General features: G+C 25.9%; 1 protein-coding gene across 2 annotated transcripts in view; it reads left to right on the forward strand.

Moving 5' to 3' along the window:
• Window positions 1-13,529, forward strand: part of LOC142329972 (lactosylceramide 4-alpha-galactosyltransferase-like) — a 280,005-nt gene that overhangs the window by 153,971 nt on the left and 112,505 nt on the right. For both annotated transcript variants that reach the window (XM_075374957.1, XM_075374958.1), the window contains one exon: window positions 424-484. The gene's annotated coding sequence lies outside the window, so the exon portion shown is untranslated. The remainder of the gene's footprint in view (window positions 1-423; window positions 485-13,529) is intronic.

Genomic DNA, 13,529 nt, shown 5'->3' on the forward strand with positions numbered 1-13,529 from the left:
GGTGGCATAATACCGAAAAATAGATTATTTTGAAGTAGAAGCATTTGCTAAATTTTATTTTTTTATGTTTAATAGTTGTAAAGTCATTTAAGGGTTTCAACACTTGGTATAGTCAGTATAGTTTTAAATTGTATATTTTTTGTTAATTCTAATTTAGGTGAGAATTATATAAATCAGTATAAATTAATTCAAATTTCACAAACATTTTTATATTGTATCTCTTGTAATTGTTTTAATTTATTTTAAATAATTAATTTTTCGGTTATATATATATATATATATACACATTTTTTACCTCTGGTATTATGTTATAATAGTACTAATTTCATCTATAAAGTATTATTTAAAATATTTATTTGATTATGAATTATTTTATAATAAAAATAAGACATTCAAATTATTAATAGTTATGTTTTTTTGCAGATTGATTAGAATGTACTAGCCGCTGGAATCAACTGGATGACCTGGCAATAAATATTTACTGGTAAGTGTATAACAGTTTATTTTCTAGAAAAATAAATTTTCTATTACATATGTACTTTTGATTTGATAACTCTGCAGTCAATACGTATCATAAAAGATCTGAATGGAAGTTGTTTTTATCAGTATTATCCCTTCTCCTCATCAGGATAGAAGTAATACATAAGGTGTACGGATATTCTTTTTATAAAAAGGAAGAAAGTGGTTATTAATTAAAAACTATTTAGATATATGATTATCCTTTTGAAGAATTAGAAGTCCTTTGATTTATAATATTAGAGAATGTTTATTACGGTATAATAAAAAACTAACTTTTATATTAAAAAGATCTTCTGTACCTTTATTCCAATTACAAAAACCAGATCGCCATATTCTAGAACAGATTATTAACAAAAATAATAAAGTAAATCCTTTTTTTCTTACCAAAATCACTCAAAAGTTAAAAGAAGATGATAAGAAAATTTTTCTAGGTAAAACTGACAAACCAATGAGAAGAATGTCATTTGTTTAAGAATTTTTTTCCATAAATTAGTATTTTTTACTTCCTTGCGCGAAATGAAGGGAAGTATTGCGATAGTGAAAAATTTCAGTTTTCACATTTCAACGGAAATATCCATTTCGAACATCCCTGAATTCATTTGGACTAATTTCGGCGTGACGTCTGTACGTACGCATGTATGTACGTCCGTACGTATGTATCCCGTATAACTCAAAAACAATTAGTCGTAGAATGTTGAAATTTTGGATTTAGGACTGTTGTAACATCTAGTTCTGCACCTCCCTTTCTGATTATAATCGACTGAACCAGGTGTCCAATAAAGCCCAAAATCCAAAGAAATTTGGTTTTGGACTTTTTGTTAACTGCAATAAAAAGCTCTCATTGAGAGCTTTTCAACGTTATCTTAAGTGGTATTATTTTCATTCGTTCCAGAACCAAATGAAATTTTACATAATGAAATATTTGGATCTTACAAGGGAAAGACACATCGGTTCGAATCAGATTTCATCTCCATTTTTTTTTTTTTACTTTTTTTTGTAATTTAAATTTATTGATTTATTAATAATTATTAACCTCTGATTGTAAAAAAAAAAAAAAAAAAAAAAAAAAACATTACGATAAATAATAATTCAATAATAACAATTAAAAAAATATCAGAAGTTATTAATGAAATAAAATTTTATGTACTTTTCATTTTAAAAAATGTGTATATGTAATTTAATAGGCGTACAAGTAAGTCATGTAGTGTCCACATAAGATTTTTTAATATAAATTTGCTTTCTCCAATTAGTTTTCCAGCTACTGCTGGGTCTGGTTCTGTACGTATAGTCAAATGCAATTATTGTTACCGGCTTACTAGGCCTGCCGTAGCTGCTGACGTAGTGCAATGTAGCTGTAAACATATAGTATGGAACAGATTCAGGTCGACTACTCCTGACACGTGAAACCCAACCACCATTTCATTATCTATTTCCAGGGCATTTCAGTTAACTCAGCGGCTAGCATATTCAAACCAATCTCCAACAAAAAAAACATAACCATTAATACTCAGAATTTGTCTTATTTTTATTATAAAATAATTAATAAATAGTAAGTAATCAAATAAATATTTTTATTATTAAAACCCATGCACAAAGAACACCAGAATTCACAGGCTAGCGTTCAAATAGGCCTTAATAAGGACTCCAACCTTAGAACTCTTCAACTTCGAAAACCAGCTGATTTTGCAAAGGACGAGTTTTTTTTCTTTTTTTTTAACTTCTGCGATCACCGTTAGGTATTACTTCAGAGAATGAGATGAATGACAATTTTTGTAGCGTGTGAAAATGCCATGCGTGACAGGGATTTGAACCCGGGGCCTCAAATCCTGGTTAGGCATGGCATTTTCACACGCCACAAAAATTGTCATTCATCTCATTTTCTGAAGTAATACCTAACGGTGGTCCTGCAGGCTAAAACAAAAACACTAGACTAATCTGGACGGTTTTTTATATAAATATTAATAAATAGATTTTATATCACTGACCATCAAAATAATATAGAAACTTTGAAAATATGATATTCTATAACTTTTAATTATCACAACTAGAGAAATATTTAAATAAAAAAATAATTTAATAAATAGTCTAATAGTATATATAATATATAAATAGTTTATTCCAGGAATAATGAAAAATCATATTATTTATTTAGAAGGCTGATTAATAGTAGTTCCGCTCTCAAATAACTTTTAAGTTAGTTTCATAGAGATAGTCCTTGAAAATAGTTTTTATTTATTTATGTTTAATTATTTTGCTTCAAGATTAATTTATTTATCAGGTAAGCGGATCGCATAATTTTTCTGTTTTGTTTATTAATTTTTAATTTGCCTACCGTAAATGTATTTATTAAAAACTAAACATAAATAAATTTAAATTTACATAATAAAAACTTAATCTTTTTCTAAAATACTGACAAATTATAAAAGAAAAAAAAAATTTTTTCTTACGTGATGCAATTTGGAAGTAGGAAAATAATTTAACAGTTGAAACTAACTAAATAATTTTAAAACTAAAACTATTTTTTTACGTTTTAGAGGTACGGTTAGTTTTTATTATGTAAAATGAAATATATATTTTTAAAAACAATACACATTAATTGTACGTCTAAAGAAAACAATATTTATTAAACATATCTTTGGTTACGACTTTTCAATCTTCCATTTAATTTTTTTCATATTTTAATAAATGTATTATATATTAACCTAACTACGAATTTAATTTGCATGTTCATTAATTTTTTTTTCTTTTTCCTAATTAACATTTCCACTTCAACCACTTTAAAAACAAAAGAATGAAAAGCCCTAATTACTTCTTGTATATCTGATTCACTTTGGCAAAATGTCATCTGCATTTATTTTACAAATATCTCATTAATTTTATGAAAAGGTTTACTAATAAAAAAAATTATAAATAATTTTATAAATATTAATTAAATATTTTATAAATAATTAGAAATATTACTGGAAAATTTTAATTATTAATATAACATGAAAAAATGTTAATTTATTGACAGTAATCATCTTATATACAAATAATAAAATGATAAATAAGGTTTGTTGCGCGCATCACACAAAAACCACTGGACAGATTGTAATAAAATTTTCTAGTTTTTACCTTAGAAGTCGGTTATTATGGGCGTTAATACTAAAAATATTCATTAAAGATTATTTATTAAAATATGAAAAAAATTAAATGGAAGATTGAAAAGTCGTAACCAAAGATATGTTTAATAAATATTGTTTTCTTTAGACGTACAATTAATGTGTATTGTTTTTAAAAATATATATTTCATTTTACATAATAAAAACTAACCGTACCTCTAAAACGTAAAAAAATAGTTTTAGTTTTAAAATTATTTAGTTATTTAGGCATTTTCACACGCCACAAAAATTGTCATTCATCTCATTTTCTGAAGTAATACCTAACGGTGGTCCTGCAGGCTAAAACAAAAACACTAGACTAATCTGGACGGTTTTTTATATAAATATTAATAAATAGATTTTATATCACTGACCATCAAAATAATATAGAAACTTTGAAAATATGATATTCTATAACTTTTAATTATCACAACTAGAGAAATATTTAAATAAAAAAATAATTTAATAAATAGTCTAATAGTATATATAATATATAAATAGTTTATTCCAGGAATAATGAAAAATCATATTATTTATTTAGAAGGCTGATTAATAGTAGTTCCGCTCTCAAATAACTTTTAAGTTAGTTTCATAGAGATAGTCCTTGAAAATAGTTTTTATTTATTTATGTTTAATTATTTTGCTTCAAGATTAATTTATTTATCAGGTAAGCGGATCGCATAATTTTTCTGTTTTGTTTATTAATTTTTAATTTGCCTACCGTAAATGTATTTATTAAAAACTAAACATAAATAAATTTAAATTTACATAATAAAAACTTAATCTTTTTCTAAAATACTGACAAATTATAAAAGAAAAAAAAAATTTTTTCTTACGTGATGCAATTTGGAAGTAGGAAAATAATTTAACAGTTGAAACTAACTAAATAATTTTAAAACTAAAACTATTTTTTTACGTTTTAGAGGTACGGTTAGTTTTTATTATGTAAAATGAAATATATATTTTTAAAAACAATACACATTAATTGTACGTCTAAAGAAAACAATATTTATTAAACATATCTTTGGTTACGACTTTTCAATCTTCCATTTAATTTTTTTCATATTTTAATAAATGTATTATATATTAACCTAACTACGAATTTAATTTGCATGTTCATTAATTTTTTTTTCTTTTTCCTAATTAACATTTCCACTTCAACCACTTTAAAAACAAAAGAATGAAAAGCCCTAATTACTTCTTGTATATCTGATTCACTTTGGCAAAATGTCATCTGCATTTATTTTACAAATATCTCATTAATTTTATGAAAAGGTTTACTAATAAAAAAAATTATAAATAATTTTATAAATATTAATTAAATATTTTATAAATAATTAGAAATATTACTGGAAAATTTTAATTATTAATATAACATGAAAAAATGTTAATTTATTGACAGTAATCATCTTATATACAAATAATAAAATGATAAATAAGGTTTGTTGCGCGCATCACACAAAAACCACTGGACAGATTGTAATAAAATTTTCTAGTTTTTACCTTAGAAGTCGGTTATTATGGGCGTTAATACTAAAAATATTCATTAAAGAAAAAACATTAATACTTTTACTTCATTATATTTCTGTTGCCATAGCGTCGCGTGTTCGTGGCTCGATCACGATATTGAGAGATTAACGACTGAAAATGTTTAAATAATTATTATTTATTAGTTTAATAATATAAATAAAATAAAATAAATCATTAATAATAATAATCAATTATATACAAAATAGAATTTTAAGGAAGAACAGAATTTATTTACAGGTAGTTAATCGTAAAAACCAGAATTTAGGACCACTGACAAAAGACACTTTAATGACGGCTACTATTTACACCTTTATCAACTAGTACTGTATTACTGCGAAGGTAAGATTAGACTAAAGTTCTTTTACTGCAAATACCTTTCCTTTTTACAAATAAAACTATCCATCAATCTATGAATGAGTTTAATATTTTACTCCTTTTACCAATTGCCTATGGTAACTCACCAAACAACCTCCTGCATTCTCCCACAGTCCACACTACTTTGCACCCTACATTACTACACACCGATAAAGCCGTCTTACAATCGCACCGGACACAACAGCAATACGTCTACATTCGCCTCTTCAAAACTAATCTTAACTGATCTTTCCTGGAGTATTTATATCCCTATCCTCTTGACCTGCAGAACCAAACCTAACTTGAAGCGTGAGAATGATCATGCAAGTCCTTACATTTTCCCATGAATTCCTACTCTGTTTGGTAATTCTTCTCATTGAACAACATAAAAAGAATTCCTTTTAGTTCCCTACTGGAATCCTTCCATTATAACATTTTCTACTACTTTCTTCTTAATTGACAGGAATCCGTTGCTCAGGTCCATACCGGTCTTGGTAGAAAAGTAAAAAAAAATATATATAAGTTCCGATCTATATATTTTTAAATATTTTAATATTCTATCATATTATTATTATTATTATTATTATTATTATTATTATTGTAATCAGCTTAAATTATCACATTTAGCGAACTTTTATGGGTTTTGATTGTTTATTTTGGCTATCGTATTGGATTTTCAAAAGTTAAAAAAGATATTTCTTCAAGAAAGAGAAGTAATCTTTCTTATTATTCAAAGTCTGCAAAAGGAATGTGTGTATCTCGGTCCTTTGAAACAGCTGAAGTGTGTAATTCTCGATTTGCTGCTGACTGAGAGCGGTGCGCCCAGACTTGAGCTGCAATTAAATTTGCTACACGAGTTGCGGTTAAATTCGTAACGGATTCATATTGATGTCATTGTAGAGCTACAATGGTCACACAGGATAGAAGTGACATATCATATTAGATATAATATGCAAATTAAGTACGCCGATTATGGACATTTAGAACCGCGACAGAAATGTGTTCGTATTGTCATGCTTGGAAATGGAAAGGAAAACCAAAAGGAATTTGTTGTGCGTTAGGAAATGGTCTCCAATTCAAGAACCGCTGAAGGTACTTGACGCACAGTTGAATGGAGACCATTCTAAATCCAAAGATTCTCTAAACATTATAAGGGCCTACAACCGCCCCTTTCAAATCACTTCGTTCGGAGATTTTATCAGTATTATTCTCACAACCTTGACGATAACGAACATAGATGGGATTGGGGAGATAAGCGGACTCTGACAGCTAGTTTTACGAAAAATTAGGTTGAATTTCCAATTGATAATGATTTAAATTAATTGTTTATTTTACTTTATTTATTCTTTGCACATATCTATATAACATAAATTTGTGCAAAAATAAATTAAAATAAATTTGTGCATAAATTTGTAAATTGTATTAACATTATTACACCTATTTTACATAATATAACCTATGTTTTAGTTAAGTATTAAAGTAATTAAAAATAATAATTTCATTATTTTTACGTGATCAAATATTTCGATTTCCTACATTAAATTAAATCTGTTTAATAAGCAGAAAATCCATCCATCATTATTTTTTTAACTTTCGAAATAATCTAAAAATAGAAATTTTATATAGTTATTCCAAAGGGAATATTTAAAAAGGGTAAACAAAGATTATTTTGATTAACAATCCCTAAGGGTTAATTTAAAAACAGTTGAAAAGAGAGATGCTAAAACTGGAAGAGGTGGGTGGAAACTTTAAACTTGACAGAAATGTTCTACTCGCGTATTAAGCTATTTTTAAGAAAGGATTGTTTTATTTTTCACCCCTAAATGCTAAAAGGGATAAAAAACAAACAAAAAAAAAAACAGCTTTTCAAAACTAGCGTATTTTATTCTAATTGAGATACAAAAATTTTAGGAATGATTATTACATTAATATTTCGTGTAACATTTATTTCAAATTTAGAAATTTTTCTTAAAACCATTTTATGTAACATTAAAGGTAATTATTGTTCTATTTCTGCACCTGTTTATGTCATCTGAATAAAAGTTCCGATCACTGTTCTGATAAAAGCTTAAAGAACAAAACAGGTTAGTAACTCACACATTCAAAAAAATATACCTCGGGTTTTCTTTTTAAACGATGCCTACAATTGGTGAAGCTAAATTAAGCTAGAATTTTATAGATATATATATATTTTGCGATCTAATCATGATAATAGACCGAATTTGGTTATGAAAATAATTCCAAGTATATTTGATCAAGGAAAAAAACCCTTTTTCCTTTTTAACCATCTCTAAAAAGTGAAAAGGATAAACATTACAATTTCTCGTTGCTAAATCTAATAAGTTCAATAGAAATCAAAAATTCGGAACAAATCGCAAATGACAAATTCTATATAAACATATTTGGGATTTTCTCTTAAAAATCATTCTCAGGAGAATAAAACTAAATAGAATATTTTCAGTTAATATTTTTTAATTTTGGAAATATTTAACATACTGTTGATATAGTAAATCTAAATCTTTCTTTCTTAAAGGAGAACTAGGAATCTAAATACAGAATTAGAAATCGCTTAATAATAAATAAATTAATAAAGTGGGGCGTCGATTATCCGAACACCGATTTTCCGGATGTGAAATTAACCGGATTGCTTGCACACCACTTAAAGCTCCCCATCTAAAACTGCCCATCACAACTTAATAATAACCTCTTACTTCTTTTATAACTTGGGTTGATAAACTTATCTTAAGAAAGAAAAACAGAATGAAAGTTAAACCAATCAAAGAAATATCTTCGCCCGTAACTAAATTTAATGAAGGGGTAATCGTTTAACATTCTTTGAAAAACACTCAAAAAATAATAATAAAATTCAAATTCAAATATATTATTAAACACTGGTCGATATAGTTGTACAACAATAAAATTTCATCTACATTTTTTATAAAATAAAGTTTTCCAACTATCTAATCCCTGTTTATTACAAATATTTTTTTAAATAATTATTTCAAATAAATAATTAATTCTGTTTCCAGTTTCCAGCATGTAGAAAAGATTTCTTTTTGTGTTTTTATAAATGCCTTGTTACTCTAGTTCCAGTCTTTCTTTTACTTTTAAACTAAATAAAATAAGTATAATTAAATTAAAATTCTCGACTAAAATTAAGATATGAGCATTTTAATACTTTATTCTAAATTAAGGAACAAATTTATTTTTATTTTTTCTTTATTTCTTCTTTATTCATTTATTTTCTTATGTATATTCTTCCTCTGTGTACATTGTTGATAATTGTATAATAATCGAAATAGCTATTCTCTATTATCACGATTTAAGTAAATTTTTGAATCTAGAGGACAATCTTGTTTTTTTTTTTATTGATATATTTTTTCTTTTTTATTCCTAATGTGCTACGTTGCAATCTCTTTAATTAATGAAAAATCAGCAACCCCCCCCCCCCTCACGGCCCAAAGAGGTGAGGATGATATTTATGACATGGAAATGAAGTGAGTCTTCTTATAGACTCAGGCCGACCATTCCTGAGATGTTGGCTAATTGAACCCCAACCACAAAATACACCGGTATCCGCTACCTAGTATTCAACTCCGTATAAAGATAACTAACTTTTTCTAATATTTAAACCTTGGAATCTTCGACTTCAAAAATTAGCTGTTAAACAAGTGATATTCGACGAGTTTACAACTAGACCAGCCCGGTGGGCAACTGATTTATAAATAAAAACGTTTTAAAAATATACAAAAACATAAATCTGGAAAAGCTTTTTTTTAATTTGATTTTACTTATGACTAGTTTTATTTTCTATAAATAAAAGTTGAAATTTTTTAAATTTTACTTTACTTTCCCGTCTAAATAGCACTATAGCAGAGTTATCGTTCTAGAAGGGAAAGTATTGTAATTGGTCCGAATTGGGCATATGCTGTTTTCATCGTATCTTGACGTTTTGATACTTAAGAAACAAAAAAAAAATCAAAAAACAGAATGGAAGTTTTCAGGATGTTAATGTTTGTGTCTACGTGTGTGTTCGGTGTTCTCTAAATCAACTTGTATCTCCAGAACTATTGAACCGATTTTCACCAAACTTGGTCAGATTACTTCTATATAGAGGTATTGAAGCCATTTAATTTTCAACTTAAAAAGTCAAGGGGGTAAGGCTGTAGAGCAAGGTCACCCTCAATAACTCAAGATTTTGCCTAATTAAGGTAATATTTTTCTTAGGCACATTTGTTAACAATTAAAAAATAACAATTTTTACACAAAACGTTTTTCTAAAATCGCACCGCCAATCCAAAAAATGTTTTAAACTAGTGCTAAGTGGTCATACTGTGCCAATAGTACCCCTTGTCACCATAAGGAGCGTCAGTGTCGCAGTCTGCCATCTTGAAATTCCCATTTTTTTTGTGGAAAATTCCCTTTATCCTCGTCCTCTTGGATCGCGAAATTTAAAACTCCATAGGATTACCAACCAAATTATTTTTTACACTTTAAAAATTAATTTTTTTAATCATTTGACGTATGTAAATTTCCTATATATTAAATTCTCTAAAAATATTTGTTATTCTTTTTTTATTAGTAATTTTTAAAATAATTGGCCAAAATTAGATGGTAAATTTATAACAAACATAAATTAGTATGTTTTTTGCTATTCAAAATTTTTTTCGGCTTTTTAAACATTTTTCTCAAAAACTACTAATTTATTTTTTAGGTTAAAAACCTTAGAACTATTATTAATATTTTCCCAAACGTCTTTCCCCAAGAATTTTAATATAATCTCATTTTACTATCTAAAAAAGTACGATAAAATATTTTGACACATTTAAAAAAATATATATATATATTTTTCACAAATTATGTTTATAAAAATTTTTCTTTTTTATTTTAATCATTTTGTAAGACTTTTCCAAAAATTATTCCCCTTTCTTCATAAGATATTCTATAAAAAAATTAAATATATATATATACATACATATTCTGTATAAAAATGTATATATATATATATATATATATATATATATATATATAGAGAGAGAGAGAGAGAGAGAGAGAGAATGATAGTGTGATAGAGACGCACTAAATAAATTGAATATCATCACTTAAATATCATTAATCCAATAATTTCCTGAATAGGATAGGATCAGCTAGGAAATTAAAATTTAGAACAGTTATTCCTATAGAGGTCATTCGAGAAAGTCGTAAAAATTATTACCTATCGAAGGCGTTCAAAACAGATATATTCTTAAGCTTAATAATTTACTTCTTGTTCGTACAAAGAAGGCATTGTTCGAATATATATATATATATACACTTACGTGCTTATAATTAACTTACAAAATTGAGAAATGTGCATTTATACACATATAATACAACGATAAATCAACTTATCCAACTTTATTTTACTTGTACATAAAAATGTTCCCTTTTTTATTCATTTTCAGCACGTTTTAGTATTTGCTACAAGTCTGTGTTCATATTTAAAGAATACGGGAATTATACGGAAAATTGTCTTATTTTTTATTTATCTATTTTTTATAATACGGGTACCACTGTAGTACTCATAGTTTGAATACCCATATAAAAGACAGATCCGAGTAAATAACATGTACTACGTATATCCATACAAATTTACATTACAATACATATATTTTTGTAACCTAGTTGATACGTATGTATAACCCTTGTATTGACAGGTGTTTTCCTTCTTTTTAATTGAACGTCATTAATTTTCAATAATTATTATACTTTATATCAGTCTATTGTTTATTTTCAAGTAAAATTTAATAATAATAAGTTTTTTAGCTAATATGGAATACGGTAGAGAACATTTCCTACGTTACAACAATCTGATAAAACAGGTAACAAACATGTTTACGTTAACATGCGACACCTTATAGACAGGTACGGATTGAATTCAATTTACAACTGACACTTCTGTTTGCTTATTATTATTTTTTTATATCTATTATTATTATTATTATTATTATATAAAAACAGCCATTACATAATAATATTTTACTTTTTTAATCAATTTCTCTTTTTTTTTTAGAGGGTAGGAATTCTATTAATAATGTAGTCATACCGTTTTCTCATTAAAAGCTGGGCTTGTTTTTTTATCAAACACTTACTCATTTCGTTTTACTGTAATTTGTTCGTGTTATTTCCTCTTCTTATCGTTAACTTACATTTTTGCTACTTATATTTATCAGATAAATACAGTACGTCAATAATAAATTATTTTAAAAAGATATAATTTTTAAAAAGAAAAGGTCATTCATTATAAATTGTGAATTATTTTTTATTCATAATATTTTTTTTTGTTGGTTTTCCAATATAAAATGGTAATAAAAAAATTGTATTTTTTTCACCGGATAATATTTAATAAGAAACGTTATTAATGTTTGGTAATTTAATATATATACTATAATAATATATATAATAGTTTGAAATATTTTTATTATTTAATAATATAATAAATTATTATTAAATAAATTTGATATACAATTACATTGATAAATATTATAGGATTCGAGTTAAAGAAATTTAATTTCAAAAAAATTGTTATGCTAATGGTATGAAATATTAAAATATTACAAGTTTATTAAACCAATAGAATAAATTATAAATAAAAGAAGTTAAATTCTGAAAAGAAAAAAAATTAAATTATGATCGTTAATATTGGGGGGGAAAAAAAGCTGACAACACAGATGTAGGACTTTCCCTTCAGCGGCTAAAGCCGATCTAGTTCTACAACCCTGGATTGTTCCTGATGCACGAGTTACGCGCGCGCGCGCGCGCGCGCACACACACACACACACACACACACGCAACTTAATTAAAAATATTTATCATTTAATTTAAATACAATCCTTTTTCGTTTATTTAATTCAATGATTTAACTAAACCGCGCGCGCGTACTGTGTTTAATTTGCACGGATGTAACGGGACTATGGGGTGACGATCAATACTAACTAAACTATTGTTATTTCACAACTTACGTAGACAAATTTCGCTTTTACGATCGTTAGATTAAAAGGATTAAAGGATAAAAGTTAGGATTAAAATATTTAATATAGAATTGTGTAGCCACTAATTATATCATGCTGAAGTGGCATAATCATGCAGTCAAGTTATCTACATTAAAAATAGAAAATTAACATAATAAGGTTTATTCGTTTATCTATTGAGTTAAATAATAAAATTATTAAAAGTTTCATTTGTGTGCCAATATTAATAAAAGGAAAAATAAGATTAATTAGCGTATGAAAGACATTACAATAAAATAAAAGAAGAAATTAATAAAGATAAAATAAAAATCTTTGGGGCTCTTTATGGGAGTCATCCCGTTCCAATAAATAAATAAATACATACATATATATATATTAATATTTTATTTATATATATATATATATATATATATATATATATATATATATATATAGAGAGAGAGAGAGAGAGAGAGAGAGAAAGATATTCTAAGTAAATTTTTCCATTGTTTGAATTATCTTCATTAAATGTTATAGTTCATGTACTAATAATATTCAAGAATTGAGATTTTTTTCATAAAGTTATTTTAGTGGTCACGTTTTAAAAGTCTTACAAACAATTAAGATATTATTAATTTTTAACGAAAATACTTAGTTTATTTACATAAACTATTTTAAGATATCGTTATTTTTTGTCTTCACATGGCTTAGTATTGGATTATTATAACACAATAATATATTGATAGTTGATAATATGAAATTAAAATTATTATTTCAGGAAAAATTCAAGAAAATTACTTAGAAATTCAATGAAATTTTATTTTTTATGACATCACAAAGATATCATAAAAGAAACCTTAAAAATACGAGTAAAATGCAATATTCTGTGCCTTTGAGCATATTATTTACCAAATTCCAATATCGGATATATTTTTATGCAAGAATGTATATCTGTAGATGAAAGAGACATTATTATGTATATTATCTTGGAAATAAA

Source organism: Lycorma delicatula, chromosome 9 (assembly GCF_047948215.1).
Source record: "Lycorma delicatula isolate Av1 chromosome 9, ASM4794821v1, whole genome shotgun sequence".
Taxonomy (NCBI): Eukaryota; Metazoa; Arthropoda; class Insecta; order Hemiptera; family Fulgoridae; genus Lycorma; species Lycorma delicatula.